Source organism: Tachypleus tridentatus, chromosome 12 (assembly GCF_004210375.1).
Source record: "Tachypleus tridentatus isolate NWPU-2018 chromosome 12, ASM421037v1, whole genome shotgun sequence".
Lineage (NCBI taxonomy): Eukaryota > Metazoa > Arthropoda > Merostomata > Xiphosura > Limulidae > Tachypleus > Tachypleus tridentatus.
Window position 1 is genome coordinate 36,937,833 of NC_134836.1, and position 15,076 is coordinate 36,952,908.

A 15,076-nucleotide genomic window follows, 5' to 3' on the forward strand; every position below is an offset into this window, starting at 1 on the left:
TTTATTTTTGGACCCTTTGAATATAGTTTATATCAAAGTTGCAATGGTTGAAACAACCCCACTAAAATAATTAAGCATTTAGAGTACTTTTGATATCTTATAAAACAAAGATATGATGTTGTTTTTAATTAACACAATTTTCAGTAGTTTTGATAACATTTCTGAATGTATAAGTATCAACCATAGTCCAGTGATTAGCGTGCCGGACTATGGATTTGATGTTTTATGGTTTGCTTCCATCACTACCAAAAAATAATAAAGCAAAAATCATGCTCCACGAGACCGTGAATAACACTATATGGACTGACAAGACTAATTCAAAAGTTGGCGGTAGGTGGTGTTGACTGCTTTTCCTCCAGTCTATCCTATCAAAATTATTGACAGCTTCGGTTCAGATAACCCTTGAGTCGCTTGCATAAAATTCAACAAATGTATAAGCGTCGATCGTATAGTTTTGGTTTTAACTACATAGTAATATGAAATAATTAACTGTTGTATTTTATATAATCTATAACGCAGTCAACGCTCTAATGGATTTACTTTGTCTAAGAATTTATTTCATGTCTGTTAGGCTTGATAACTCTTACTAAGTAAATAAAGTAAGGCTTCCCTTTGTGATATTCCAGTTATAATAAAATATATATTAGCAATCATTGTTCTAAAATATTCATAATTGGTGTCATGGTTCAAAGAATATGAATTATTCATGGTGGTTAATTTTATGTAAAAGTTCCATAAATATATGTTTCTTTGTTCTGTTTAGTCTGAACTTGTGTGCTTGTCAGATTTCGAGTGATCGAATAACTAGCGTGATACTCCGCCCTCTAGTTGTGACAGTTTGAATAAATCGAATTTAATAAATTTAGTGTGAATAAATGTGAATTAAATTATATTTCTATATAAACTTTATAAAGTCAATATAAGTGTCTACCCTCAAAACAAAATATAATATTTATAAACTAGTTGTCACACACACACACTCGAAGAAAATTCAAACCATAAGCAAAAAACAAACGCAAAATAAATGAAGACTAGAATATAAAATAAATGCTTGATTAACAAAATCTCTAAAAAAGGCTTAACCACAAAAATTCAAGAAATGCAAACAGCTTTGAAATAGTTTATTTAGCAGTTAAAAAATCATTATAAAAATAATCTCATCAAAATTGCAAAGAAACAGTTTGTATTATTCTCAACTGATTTATTTGGGCCTCGAATATATATTTGTGATTTTCGCACTTCGGGTACCAAAACCTGGTTTTTAGCGTTGTTAGTCCGAAGACACACTGCTGTGCGACTGTTTTTTTTCAAACTTATTATCGAAATGTAATTTCGTTTAACAAATAATTTTCAATAACATTTTATTAAGGAAGTTGTTGGGAAAGTAGAAATTAGTTATACTGGCAGAAACGCCTTGTTATTGCTAATAATAGTGTTCCTACTTGATTAAAGAAAGTTGAACGTTTTGTAAAAATGAAAAAGAAAATTATGGGTATTATTGTAATGGAAAAGTGTTCGAATTGTACTCAATTCCTTCAAAGTTTAAAGATTTCATGTATTTTACCGATATAAACTGTAATGTTTTTATGTATCAAGATTAGTACCGCTTCTTGTAAAAAAAAAGGTTTTTGAAGAAATTCTGTTTCTCAGTACTACATTTGAAAATTACGTCAATAAAAATATAATCAAACCCTCACGTACTGTTCTAGTGAAAGTCGTGTCCTTTTTGAGAGGAGAATACTTTTATTTAAAACTGTGTTCTATTATAAGCAAATGATTGTTTCATATATCACACTTATTTTTCTGATTGTCTGAATCTTAAATACTCAAAGTGCGAATGTTTAAGGATATTTGTTTGTGATACCATTCCACAGATGGTACGTACGCTTACAAATATAGGTACAGAGATACATGACACTTTCATTATAATAAGAACATTAGTGTAGGCTAATTTTATTAAGTTTTAATGCGTTTTACAGATCTTGCCTCTCTTTTATGTTTAAGTCTGAAATAGGCTCTTGTCACGAAAATGATGAACTGTATTCTCAATTCTGACAGGAACCAATGATAGAACTTATGTTTGCTACATAGATAAATTGTTCCACCATGTAGGAAGCAACTCTGAAAATATGAACGATAATATTTTGTGAATTTTCAAAAAGAAACAATAGCACTTGCTGATAGGCACTTTGTTAAAGAAATTAAAAGCGAACTTCAACATATCAGCACGTTGTGCTTTAATTATTCTTAAAATTGGATCGTGCTTAACGGTTTTGAAGATTGCAATTCTTCCTTGGAGTTAAAACTATTCAGAATTTTGAAACAGGAATACGAATAAAAGGAGATGCCATTTAAAAAGAAAGTCTTTATCTTTCAATGGTTAAAAAAATTACGCTGATAATTATACACTGCTGGCCAAAATCTTAAGGTCAATGAACATAAAAAAATATTCATTTTGCGTTGTTAGACTCAACCATTTATTTGAGTAGAGCTTCGAAAGATAAAAATAAAAAAGGGAAAATAAAACCAAAAAAATGTTTTTAGTATTTAATAGAAAAATGTGAACACTATGAAATTAGCTTAAATACTAGCTGGTCAAAAGTTTAAGACCATACCAAAAAGAAGTCCTAAACAGGGTAGGAAATGTCCAATAAGGGGTTTCAGTAGTGAGTTTGCACGGCCGTCATTGCGAATAACTTCAAACATTCGTTTTGGCTGGAATGTTATTCCAAGTGGTGAAGATGGCTTCAAAAAAAATCATGCGCTGTTTGGAATTGACGTCCATTTCTAAGACTTCCCTTGCTATTTACTCCCAAACATTTTCAATGGGGTTCAGTTCGGGTGAACACGCTGGGTGGTTCAAAAGAATCACGTTATTCGCCATGAAAAAGTCCTTTATCCTGCGGGCATTGTGAATTGCAGCGTTGTTCTTCTGAAAGATCCAATCATTTCCACACAAGCGAGGGCCTTCAGTCAATAAGGATGCTCTCTACAACATGCCAATGTTACCAGCCGTTGTCTGACGCCCCTGTATAACCTGAAGCTCCATTGTTCCATGGAAGGAGAAAGCACCCCAGATAATGATGAAACCTCCTCCATTCTGTCGTGTAGAAAATGTCTCCGGTGGGATATTCTTATCGTGCTAGTAGCGTTGGACGCCATTTGGACCATCCAGGTTAAATTTTCTCTCATCAGTGAACAAAATCTTTGGACGCTATCTGCACCATCCAGATTTACATTGTTTCTCATCAGAGAACAAAATCTTCCACTTTTCTACGTCCCATGTTTGGTGCTTCTCAGCAAAGTTTAACCGAGCTGTTTCGTGGTGTGGAAGGAGGCGTGGCCTTTGAAGACGTTTACGATTTTTAAAGTCTTTTTCTCATAGATGCCGTCTTATTGTTCTTGAGCTGCATTCTGTGTCCGTAAGAGTCTTAATGTGGTTCGACGATCGGCTGGTGTCTTGTCGGACAACCCGTCGAATCCTCCTGCTCAACGCCGGCGAAATATTCTTGAGCCTTCCACTTGAAGTTCTCGATCCGTATTTCTCAGGGTCTTTTAAGAAATTTGCAACAGCAGTTTTACTAAGCCCAATTTCACCAGCGACGGCACTTTGAAAGAAGTTTTGCTTTTGCAGCTCGACAATTCTGCCACGTTCAAACTCTGTCAACTTCTTAGCCTTTGCCATGTTTTTACCCAATGTAACACAGAAGATGTCAGTGGGAGATGTTGACAACGCTGATGCTTTAACACAAATTACTAAATTTTGTTACGTATTTTCCGATTAACGCTTTGTTTCAGTATGGTCTTAAACTTTTGACTAGCTAGTATTTAGTCTAATTTCATAGTGTTTACATTTTCCCTATTAAAGGCTAAAAATAGTTTTTTATTTGTATTTTCCCTTTTCTTATTTTCACCTTTCGAAGCTCTACTCAAATAAGTGGTTGAGTCTAACAACGCAAAATGCATATTTTTCTTTATGTTCATTGGCCATAAGATTTTGGCCAGCAGTGTAATTTACAACATTTAAATGAATTATATTGTAATACTTCCTGTATAAAAGTTAGTAACAATAACAATTTGAAGTACATGAAGTACATCAAATGAAGAAACTATATTTGACCTTTAGCTTCCATCTGATTTTCCACTCACAATAAACAAATGTCTTTCGAAATCAGCATAAAAATGGTTATTTATAATTCTTTATATTTTATTTATTTTGAAGATTTCAGTTACATATATAACTTAAGTAAGAACTATAACTATGGATTTTATATCTACTATTGCTTCTGAACAGATGTAATTTGAGTTTCACCTCATTGTAAAACCCCCGACAACAGTACAGAAAACTGGTATCAAATTTAAAACAAAATGACAAATGAATGGCATGTTTTTAGGGTTTTGAGTTCCATGTATGCTGAGTGACTGTAATCATGACATTGAAACTTCAATTGAAGATAAATGAGGATTATTTCGACTTGGTTTTCTTATTGAACTAACAGGCATGTCAATGACCATGTTATTCAGCTCAAAATAATTATTTTAAGATGGCATCGAAAGTATTTAGTAGTTTATGGCTTTTTACTGGTTTAGACTTAGCTAGAAAAAATACTGTTATCGGTTACTTATATCAGTTTAAAGACCATTGTAAATAGAAGATATGACGTATTTGATATGTTATTATATACTGTTCTTTACCTTGACTCATAAGCTCATGGGATTAACGTTATATACTTCTTTTGTTGTCATTATGGTCACATGACCCGCTCTGAATGGAACAACAACAACGACAACTATTTTTTTTTCTGAATAAAGACAAGTTAAAGTACGTAAATAACAGTAATAGTAATAAACAACAAAAAACTAAAAACAAAGAGGGTGGGTTAAAAGCAGGTAAAGTTGAAGCTTATAGAATTGCTTACCTCAAACAAATAAAACTGTATCAGCGCTTCGCTGAGTGATTTAGAAAATAAAGTGAGAAATTATCATACAAACCTTCGCGAAAATGTTTTATATGTGAACAAGTTGGGAATGTAGCTATATTCTGTAGGAAGAATACGAAAACTACGAAAAGAAGGGATAATATAATTCGATGCATTGAAAACAGACAGACAATTAAAAATATATTTGTTGTTAGTGGTAGTTGAAATTTTCTGATGAGAAAATAATTTAATAAAATATTATTAACTCACGGATGATACATTAGATTTAACTGAGTTTAGTTCCACATTGAGGAACTTGGTATACTTTACACTAATTAAAGTAATGTGGAAATGACACAAATACAACATGCAAATGTGGCTTCAAGCATCTGATTTAGTGTTACAGAAAAAATTTTCCAAATCGTATTATTGTTCATAGTTCCGTTTTGGAATTAAGCAGATACCCAACTAATGTAATTAACTTTAACTTTCTCTGTGTGTTTTAGGTATAAAGGCCGAAGCTTCCTTACCTGATGTGCTTATAGAAACAACAAAATGGTGATTTAGCGAGCCGAATTATTTATGCTAGGGAATAAGATAATAATTCGAAGTAGACTCAGCCGAGGTCTGGACCTTTTTACTAGCTAACTGATCACGAAGAAAACAATTACTGTTTTTTGTGGTAGAAACTTGAGACTGTATTTAAGACAGTGCACAGTAGGGGATGTATTTTATATCAGAGTTTTTGGAGAGTTTGACAGACTTAGAGCATTTTTGTGTAGTCGTAAATAGTTCCCTCCTTTACGAATGCATTTTGTTTTGCAATAAATCAATAGAAGCCTTCATTTTCTACTGTATTTCTTTTACTGTTATTTTTAAAGCGCAAGTCTGTGCAACATTCGAATATACCTCATATTTTGTTTCTACGTTCATCGTTTTAGAGTGCTAGTGTTTGGAACCTCATTATCCTGGAGTTCATGAATAATTTTATTAGGGATTGATTAGAGTGATATTTAACGTAACTTTTAGCACTTTCCATTTAGTATTTGTTTCTATTTTATTTAGTTTAACTAACAAGGGGAGAAACCACATGAAACGACACATACAATCGCTTGCCCTATTGAGTTATTGTGTATTGTAATGAATTGCGAAAGTACTATGAGGTATATATTATTTGCATAAACCTCTGTCTATGTGAGTTAACTGTTGCAACTCTAAGAGAAATATATATCAAAATCTGAAATTCGAGAACCTATTGTTATTAGCGGGCCTAACTTCTCTACTCTTAAGGTTATCCGAGAGATAACTTATTAAGGTATCTTTGGAATCCTGCGAGTCAGAATCTCTAGATGTAAGTAATTTGCTTGAACCTTGCGTTATGATCTACCTCATTCACGTGATGACACTTATTACGTTAGATGGGAAAATTTTCCACATTCTACTGACCATGCTTGATACACTTGGAATTCGCAACAGCTTGCTGCAAATTGTCAGACGCCTTTCAGAGGACCAACCATGATTCAAAAACAAAGCAGGATTGAAGAAGAGGTTTAGATAATGTAATTTCTTAAACGAGAGCCACCGAAGACAATCTTTCGGACAGATATGATACTGAATATTTTAAGCATCATGGCAACTTATCCAACGAGACTAAAATATAGTAAAAAAAAATTCATTTTCGGAAGAAAAATAAACGTTAGCCTGTGTTATTTTTTTTTTCTATATTCTAAGTGAAGTTTTAATAACTTTTTACATAAAGGAAAGAAGTGAAATTAGATTTAGGAAAAAAACAAAAAAATACACCAGGACGTTAGTAAAATAGACGAGCAGTTTCTGTACTTCTATTGTTTTCTCTCAAATGTAAAGAATACCGATGGAAGTTTTCTCAAATCAAAACACACAGGTAGGCTAAATAATAATATGGTGACGTTTTAGAAAGAAGTTTGTTATAGCGGTCAGTAAACATGTGATGGGTAGTTCATGTATATGTATTTTAAAAGCAGCTGGGATGAACATCTAACTGAAACGGTTCAAATATCGTGCATATTTCAGTCATCCATCACTCGAGAAAATAAAGAAAAATGTTTCGTGCTGAGAGATCAGAGGTCATGCTTAAACACTACTGTTCCGCTACTTGTATAAAAAAAGAAGTACTCTTTTTACACTTAGAGAACACCATTTAAAGCAGGAAGGCCTGCCACGTTTTGTCACCGACACTGAGATTCACTTGGAATATCTTATATTATTTATGACTTCAACATCTTCTACGTCACTTCCTACAACTGTTCTAAGTTTATTTTATTTAGAGCATTGGACAACAGAACTATTTTAACTTTATTTCTTACATTAAGAAATAATTACAAAAATATACATAAATATATACATAATATGATATAATATTATTTGAATGAAATACTTATTTTTAAAATAAATAAATAAAGTGTACTCCAATGTTTACTCAACGATGCTATTAGAATATTAGAGTATAAATATTATTATTATTTATAGAAAACTGATTGTTATTTTATATATACTTGTTAGAAATCAGTTGTTTTTTCAATGCCATTTCTTAAAGGCTAGTGGGTCCGACATGGCCAGGTGGTTAAGGCACTCAACTCGTAATCCGAGGGTCGCGGGTTCGAATCCCCGTCACACGAAACATGCTTGCCCTTTCAGTCGTGGGGGCGTTGTAATGTGACGGTCAATCCCTCTATTCGTTAGTGAAAGAGTAGTCCAAGAGTTGTCAGTGAGTGGTGATGACTAGCTGCCTTCCTTTTAATCTTACATTGCTAAATTAGAAACGGCTAACGCAGATAGCCCTCGTGTAGCTTTGCGCGAAATTCATAACAATCCAAGCCAAAGGCTAGTATAACGATAAATATACAAAAATAAATTCCATTCTCAAACACTAAAATATCATTACCCAACGACAGGAGATGGTGCATAAAAATCAAAGAAAGTCTCGTTTAAAAAGATATATGATTGTTACCAAGACCATAGGTGACTTAATATTTTACAGTGACTCGTGCCTATCGTCGACGATAATGAAGAGTAAAACCACTATTGATGTAAATCAACAGTTTTCGTGTTTTAACAAGATCGTTATTTACCAAACAGTAGCAACAATTGCTTTCTGGCGATTCTATGTTGCAGATTAGCACTGAAATGAAAATGAAATAAATATCACACAAATCAAATAAAGTGTTATCGTTTAAAATAACATTTCATAACTTTGTAGGCCCGGCAAGGTCAGGTAGTTAAGGCACTCGACGCGTATTTTGAGGGTCGCGGGTTCAAATCCCAGTCACACCAAACATGCTTGCCCTTCCAGCCCTGGGGGCGATACAATGTGACGGTCAATTCCACTATTCATTTGTAAAAGAGTAGCCCAAGAGTTGGCGGTGGATGGTAGTGACTAGCTGACTTCCCTCTGGTCTTACACTGCTAAATTAGTGACGGCTAGTGCAGATATCCCTCGTGTAATTTTGCGCGAAATTCAAAACAAAATAAACCATAACTTTGTACGCATGTTCTTAACTCATGAATGTCTTTATTCCTGGACTAGATTATTAATTAAAGTTATTATTTTCAATGTTCAACTGTCACAGTCTAAATAATTATTTATTATTAAGCACAAAGCTACACAATATACTGTGCCTGCCTACCGCGGGTATCGAAACCCGGGTTTTACGATTGTAGGTCTGGGGCGCTTTAAACATCGGTATACAATTATAATAAACATTTGGGATACTTACGAGTACTAAAACGTGAGCAGTGGCTTTAATGAAGCCTTATAACGTTAATTTAACTTTTCGTCTATTGGCTAGCAGTTGTTCCATTTCGACTGGTTTAAATTATGATTATTCACCTTATTCATTTCCACTTTAATAAACAAAACCTCTTGTTATGTGAATGATAAATTATAGCTCATAAGAGGAAATAATCGAAAAGGTAATGTTTTAAAATGAATGAAACTTTAGCTTACACGTAGGAAAGTTTCTGTCGGTGTTTGTTTATGACTAAACAACTTTCACTTAACAACATGTTTTATCTGTAAAAATAATCCATCAGGAAACATTTCTGAATATTTGTGTACCCATGCATTCGTTATGACAATGAAACATATACAACAATATATTGATGTTGTATTTTTACACAAAGCTACACAGAAGCTGCATGACCACTGCAGAATATATTGATGTATTTTTACACAAAGCTACACAGAAGCTGCATGACCACTACAGGACATATTGATGTTGTATTTTTACACAAAGCTACACAGAAACTGCATGACCAATACAGGATATTGCAATATCTAATTTCTTTAATTAAAACCCTATCTCTTTTGTTTACATATTTGTGCATGGTGATAGTCATTTAGAATAAGGTGTGATTAACAAATATCACAACACAGATTACTCTCATGCAGCTTTGCACGAAATTCCAAACAAACCAAACCAAATATCACAAATTACAAACGTCGTACTGTCTGTAAAAAAATAAATTCATTATTTTCAAATAAAAAATATAGCGTGAAAGAATATAATAACAAAATTCTGCCATCAACGCTTTCGGCTAATCAACAATTTATACTGTCTTTAATCAACTGCATGCACTGGATTCGTTGCTTGTGAATATTTCAGATAACTGGATAAGCAGTCATCATGTAAGATAATTTTGACTTGAAACATTTCCTTCATACATTAAGAAAAAAAGTTTATAATCTTATTACATTTTTCTCTCTTATGTTTTTGGAAAGAGTGCTTAATATAAGCATCATTTACGGCATTCCGATTATGGTATAAGAGTTAATGCCTAGATGTTAACGCAATGTACTTTAAAAATGTACTGTCATCAAACATCTTAACTCATTGTGTATAACCAACTTACACATTAGAAGAAAAATAAAAGGCTTTGAATGAACTTTTTTTCCTCAACAATAATATAAATTGTCTTGTATCTGGTTTATGTTTCATTTTCTGCTTTATTATGTACGCAAGCTCGTGTACGTGCAATATGTGTACTTTTAAACATTAGGCTTAACTGTAAGGATAGCATTGTTGCGCCGTACCTTGAATTGTAAGTACAAACGATTATTTCTTTTTGAATTTCGTGCAAAGCTATACAAGGGCTATCTGCGTTAACTGTCCATAACTTAGCAGTGTAAGACTAGAGAGAAGGCAGTTAGTCATCACCACCCACCACCAACTTATTTTACCAATGAATACTTGGATTGACCGTGCCATTATAAAGTACCCCCGGCTGAAAGGACAAACATGTTTCGAGTCCTAACCACCTAGCCATGCTGGGTCAAGTGCAAACGAAACCTCTGATATCGTTATTATAACACGGTACCTTAGCTTCTAAAAATAGACTTAACTGTGTAATGAGCTTGAATATACCGAGTTAAGTTAACCTCTAACATTTATGAAATGGGCAAATAAAACAATAAAAGAATAACGTTTTTGCCTTCAAGAACCAGAATAAAAAAGTTAACGTTTGTTATTATTCCCATGTAATGTAATGATGTAATCAAAGTATATTCAAATAGCTATACTCATTACTACATAAACGTAATGATTTTATGTAAGTAGGTTGCTTCCTTTGATCAGAAGCTATTTTTATGAAATTATAAAAAAGTTAAATTTTGTATATATGGCAATCTGATATTTTAACAGCCACGGTTTAAACGCAGAAAAAAGGCGAAATATTGCGTACATAATACGTCTAAAAATCTTAAAAATAATAGGTCTAAAATTATTATTCTAACAAGTTAACTGTGAATAGGGTAGGCATTAACGCTTTCTTTGGTTTTTTTTAAACATATGTAGGCCTCTTGATAAAGCAGTGTTTTAAATGAATTTAACATTTTAAAATATTTAATACGTTTAAATTAAAAATGTATTCACCTGAAATTAGCCTGAGTCTTACGCTTAAAAGTCATTGCAAAATATAATGTGTACTATTTTAGAAACACTTGTTTTAAACAATAATACGTTATTAAAATTAATTTCTGTTTGTATATGAATATTTTCCGTTTCTAAATTAAATTATTATAATATTAAAATTCCATTTAGCGATTGCGTTTCTTAGTCCGTACTGATATACAATAACGTTTATATTTACATATCCAACACGTTTGAGGCCCGGCATGGGCAAGTGTGTTAAGGAGTGCGACTCGTAATCTGAGGATCGCGGGTTCGCATCCCAGTCGCGCCAAACACGCTCGCTCTTTCAGCTGCGGGGGCGTTATAATGTGTCGGTCAATCCCACTATTCGTTGGTAAAAGAGTAGTCCAAGAGTTGGCGGTGGGTGGTGATAACTAGCTGCCTTCTTTCTAGTCTTACACCCCTAAATTAGGAACGGCTAGCACAGATAGCCCTCAAGTAGCTTTGTATGAATTTCAAAAACAAACAAACAGGTTTGATGTTTTACTTTATAGTAAAGATAAGGGATACTGAGATCTAGATTTTAAGTCTTTAACAAGAAAAATGTGAAGGTATGAAACAAGAATTACCTGTTGTGAATTAGGCGATTGAATTAATTGGAGATAGTGATTAATTGTGGAACACTTTTAAAAATAAATTTTTATAGACTCAAATAAGATGTCTTCATAAGAAAAGGATGGCGACAAGTAAAAAATACAGGTTCGCTCATAAAAGGTATAAAGGATAAAAAGAAAGCATTATAAATTGATTACTGTGATAGGCGGTTTAGAAAATTATAGAAGATTAAAAGAACTAATTAAATGGGAAATTAGGTTTGGTTTGAATTTCGCGCAAAGCTTTACTAGGGCTATCTGCGCTAGTCGTCCCTAATTTAGCAGTGTAAGACTAAAGGGAAGGCAGCTAGTCATCTCCACCCATTGCCAATTCTTAGGCTACTCTTTTACCAAAGAATAGGGGGATCGACCGTCACATTACAACGCTCCCATGGCTATAAGGGCGAACATGTTTGGTGTAAAAGGGATTCGAACCAGTGACCCTCGGTTTACGAGTTGAGTGTCTTAACCACTTTGCCGGGCTACGAAATTAGAAATTCGAAAAACTAAATGAAAAAGGTTAGCTGAAAATATTAAAGTTAATTGAAAGAATTTCGTTAACAATGTTAAGGATCAGCAAAATACTATTATGGTGCAGGTGTCTTGGAGAGATGATGCAGAAACGTTCATATTTGTTGATTAAATAATGGCTTAGTTATTAAATTATACTTTTTTCTTCAATATTTACTAGCGATAATTCAAGCAATATTCCCCAAGAATCAACAATATGTCATTTACGTGTTTTCGAATATTGTTGAACGTTCGAGAGTCTCGCGTGATTCCTGTGTAAAACCGACGTGCAGACAGACAATTATTATTTGTCAGCTACAATCAATATACTCTGAACCTTGGAAGCTATAATTATGATTAACGTTAATTAATTGGAAAATTTTACCAGGAATGTTTATAGATTTCGAGGATTATAAACCGTTCAACTTCGGTGAATTACTTCGGATGTGATTACTTCAATGAGGACATTAAAAACCTCCTCAGAAAATGTTGACTTATAACCGGTGTGAGGCCAGCCAAGAAAAGATAGCACTAGTTTACTTGAGGTGTAACAATATAAACTCAGTAGTAAGTTGCTTGTTATGGACCTGACCATCAGTAAAATATTCAGTTTTAGACCAGATAGAACACTCAGTATAATTTGTATGTTTGTAAAACTCTTGTATATAAATCAATATTTGTAATGACTATTTGTAACAACTGTTAATATCAATTATATTATTATTTGTATGTTAAGTAAATTTGTATTAAGTATGAATATTCTGTGTATCAATCTTGTTGGCAAGTATCACAAATGTAATATATATCGACATCTAAGTAACTTATAAATTCAAATTAAAATTTCCGATAATTTGAAATCGCAACACATGACCTGCTTAACATAATAAATCTCGTCCGAGATAAATGTTAATACGTAACAACCTGTATCATGTGAGTTATCTTGTTTACATCTTTAAGGAAAGTTTCTATTTTAGCCCAGTTTTATACACAACTATGTAGGAAAAGAGTGATAAACAATTATAGGTAAATATGAAGCTCCTGATTACGTTACTAGTTAATTATAAAAGGAAAATGCACTATCACAAAACAAAACTAAAAGTTAATTTTATAAAGGTGATAGTGGATTGTAAGTTGAAGGACATAGATAAATATTTCAGATTATCCATTCTCAGAGTAGATGTATATTAACAAAGAGAAGGAAAATTCTAAGTGCAAAAACTTTAGTTCTTGTGTTATTTGTGGTACATCTTCATTAGATTCGTATGTTTTGACTTATGCGTTTAACGTTACAGAATCGATTTTGGATTAGAGGAGCATTATAAAAAGAAAGATTATCAGTTACTTTGAAAAATATTATTTTCCCTTATTGTGGAAAGCATTCTAAGGTTGGATAACTTTTGTGTTATTACATAGTAAAACAGAGCGTTCTGTAACTGAATTAATCACAGCCGTTTATTAAAAATGCTACATGTTTTCTAAAAATGAAAAAAATATGATAAAGTGGACCGGATGCTTTTCTAATACTGGACTTTGTTTTTCTATGTACATTCATCTTTAGAGTAAAAAAGTAATTATACAAATATTTTTTTTTATCTAGATATAATTTGTCATCTAGATGCAGAAAGAATCTTTTATAAAAGCTATTTAGTTTCTTATTGCAAAGCCACATCAGACTATCTGCTGAGTCCACCGAGGGGAATCAAACCCCTAATTTGGCGTTGTAAATCCGTAGACTTACCGCTGTACCAAGAGAATCGTTTCAATAGAAACTAAATACCTTTTATAAAAGATTATAAAATAAGTATTATTTTATTACAAGTTACAATTTTTACGGTACAGAAGAATGTAGAAGATGTACAACGTTTCGATCACGTGCACTTAAAAATTATCACACCAGCGAGTGAAATGTCACACGTATTCGAGAATATTCTTCCTACTGTAAAAGCTGTAACTTGTAATAAAATAATACTTATAATCGGAAAGTAAACTCACAACGAAACTAGGAAGTATCAAAGTTGTACTGCTACTCTGTTTGGAACATTTTCACATTAAATGAAGGAATTTGTAATATTGACAAAAGTTGTAATTTTTAAACGGCAAAACTTCCAGTATCAAATAACATTAATTTTACTATTACCCAGATCAGTTATGTAATTCCAAGTATAAACTACTGGTAACTAAAGTTTTGTTTATCAGAGTCTTATCACAGTTCTCATTTTGAAGAGAATAAAAAAATAAAATAAACTGTAGCAGTCTGAAAGATCTTCAGTAACTCTCGTTACAAAATTACACTCAAAATCTCACCATTAATTCTTCCTCAGTCGTGGCCAAGGAAATTAAATAAAACTTTTACTTGTTAAGTTTTTGAGAAACTTTTTCTATAATCATCATTATCAGAAAGTAAGATTTTTATCGCACAATCGTCTTCAGTTTCTTCTAAGTATGTCTATCTCTCACTGATCGTGATTTAGTGATATGAGGCTTATTATATTTTCTAGTGTCTTCAATTGCTCTCCAAGAGATGAACCAATTACTGGTCAAAGAGAAAGAATTTGATATCCCATCCAACCTTGGGGGAAGATTAAACCTGCAAGTTGGTTTCCCTGAGACTGAGAGGACATTATAAGTTAATGACACACATGGAAAAGCCTTACTTATCAGAAAAAAGGCATGACATATAAGTACAGACACATCAGTATATATATATATATATGGATATGTTGGAAAACTGATGTCAAAAATGAAAATTATAACCACAAATAACTTTCATGGAGATCTCTTTTGTAAAACGTGAAGGGTTATCTAGTTTAATGACCAACGTTACAACTGTATTCCATAGAATCATATCAAAAACATCTCACATTCAGCTGACAGGTTTGGTTCTACCAGAGTTACTGGTACTTTTTACAACAGTACGTATATGCGTATACCAAAACCTTAACACAGTTGTTATCTCTCACGATCCTGAAAAAACTGGTATCTATAACTGGTAAATTAATAAAATATTTTCGTGCATTCTTTCCAAGTTACAATAGCGCTATCATTAAGGAACTCGGTATTTGTGTGTGTGGCGGAAAACAATAACTTTCTACGACTTACACAGATT